The 2,500-nt window shown below is 35.9% G+C and overlaps 1 protein-coding gene across 2 annotated transcripts in view; it reads left to right on the forward strand.

Annotated features, from left to right (window-relative positions):
- The window catches only part of LOC144969943 (6-phosphogluconate dehydrogenase, decarboxylating-like), a 49,104-nt gene that overhangs the window by 248 nt on the left and 46,356 nt on the right, over nt 1-2,500 (forward strand). The window lies entirely within an intron of this gene.

The raw sequence follows: 2,500 nt of genomic DNA on the forward strand, positions 1-2,500 counted from the left end.
CCAATTCCCGTTCCCCTTCCACAATCACAAACCATATTATTATCAGTATCCAGCAAATTAATGCTAAAGTGTCGAAAGACTAAGTTCAAGAAAGCTGACAGTAAATATTTTTTAACCCTATTGTCTCCGTTCAATTCCATCAACACAATACAAAAACAAAACGGCTCTGTCATTGTTATGTTATCGGTGGGGATTAAATATTTCTTTTTTCTTTCATTTAATTTTAATAGTATTTAGGTTTTGTTACCGGCTGTGGCCGTACTATCGGCTCGGTGATGCTCCTTTGGCACTCTACAAATAGCGATGTCCCTGCTTATTCGTCACCATATTTCCTTCGTTTTGTTATCAAGATGTGTTATGTGTCCAAAGCTAAAATTTAGTTGTAGCAGTAGTAGTAGTAGTAGTAGTAGTAGTAGTAGTAGTAGTAGTAGTAGTAGTAGTAGTAGTAGTAGTTGTAGTGGAAAGCGAAAGACTAAAAGAAAGTGTTCTGCTTTTTAATGTTTCAGACTTTACTCTTTTAAAAGAAATTCATGACTATTTGATTTCTTTCATTGCCCCATATCATGAATAAATAAGAGAAATCTATTCCTGACAGTTACCGAAAATAATGGTCACTTTTTAGAACAACACAGGATGAAATGGTCATGTATCATTCAATCAATTATTTTATTGTTAACAAGTTTCATTATTTCGATGGTCGGCGGATCAAATCTCTGAAGTCCCGATTTTCATGATCGGTGGATCAAAACTCTGAGCTCTACATATGAGCGCTGCGCACCATGATATTTTAATTTTTGGGGTGGATCAGATCTCTGGCAGAGGTCTTTATTAGGTCTTTAGGTAAAAGCTCTTTACCCTCATGCTATCACCGTACTCAAATGTAAAATGAGTACCTGGTAGTTAACAGCATTGTCACTGTCAAAATAAATTGTAATATCGCCTCACTGGCATCATGTCCTGCACTGTATAAAATGCTGAAGATTGTTTCTGTTTTTCTGTAACATATGGGATGAGACATGATGCCTATTAAGTTCTTTTACAATTATTTTCTTATGACAATGCTGTTATCAGGTAGGTAAAATCATTTTACACTTGAGTACAGTGAGAGAATGTGAGTAAGGATTCTTTTCTCAGAACTTAACTTTAAGCCTCCAACAACAACAGGAATCTTACCAGAGGCCTTCATGCCAGAATGCCCTGTCATATCACAAGACTACTAAATTGTATAGTTTTTGCCATTGTCGAAGGGATACCCATTTCATTGAGGGTATAAATCCTTAAGAAAAACTCCTAGCTTTATTTGTAATGCGATCTATTTACTCGAGCTTTTTTATAGCGCAATATCCACCAAACATGCTCAAAGTGCTTTACAAAGGGTCTGTAACTAACATCATCACGTAACATGTAGAACGTGACATAATGCCTGTTAGGCGATGTTACATTTTTTTTCAGACAGACAACGCTGTCAATGGCCAGTTACTCATTTTACACCTGAGTACGGTGAGAAAATATGAGTAAAGAGCCTTTTTTAAGGAGTCAACTATGCGCCGAGTGAGGATCGAACCCAGGACCTTTCAATCCAAAAGCGAGTGTCATTCCAGAAGATCACATAGCTGCAAATATGTATTAGTTCTGTCCAATGTCAGTTTTAAGCGTCACCCAAAGGTATTTCGATTTGGAACATATTTTTTTGAATCTAAATGAATAAACAGAAACCAAAAAGGTAATGAGGCTCTAGTCAATTGTCTTATATCCCCCTATATCTGTTTTCCGAGTTGCTGTCTGTCTTTATCTCTTGGAATGAGATAACTTGGTTTGTCCTGGCCCGGACTGGAGTTCTTGGCTGAAGGGTAAACAGTCAAATATGTAGAATTAGTTTTAGGTGATGATATATTTTTTCATTGTAAATAATCTCTGTGTTATGTTCTGTAATAAATTTTATCCTAATTTGAATATTATGTTTCGTGGGCATTTGAGTGTATTCCTCTTGGTAGGATCCTGTGCTTGCGTCTGGATGAGACTTTTAGGTGATCTCAAACTAAGTACACTCATAGCATGCTTTTGTAATCTACATCTGTTTCCTATTTGAACCATTCCCCTTTGTCTTACTTTTTGTTCTTTGCTTTTTAGGAGTTATAATGTTTTAGTATCCAATTCTCTTTAGTTTTATTAGCGCTGAAATGACTTAAATGTGCCGCATGTGCTCAAAACCCTTATAAACAAAAGAAAAAAAAGATCAACAACAAAAGACAATTTATTTAAAACTGGTTTGGTATATTATAATCTTTACAAACCCTGTTGACAGAAATGGGTATCATGCAGGAATTGACACCTAGATAACCACGCCTCTTGGACAGTCGTCATAATGTAAACAATGGCAGTGATTGGTAAACATAGCAAACTACCCCGGTTTTAATCTATCGATGGTATGTGTCTAAGTAAAATACCCACTGTTCTACCGCTTGATAAATAGAACCAATGCAGAAAACTATGTATAAAC

Source organism: Berghia stephanieae, chromosome 4, assembly GCF_034508935.2.
Source record: "Berghia stephanieae isolate SIO BIC M18660-M18661 chromosome 4, UCSD_Bste_1.3, whole genome shotgun sequence".
NCBI lineage: Eukaryota > Metazoa > Mollusca > Gastropoda > Nudibranchia > Aeolidiidae > Berghia > Berghia stephanieae.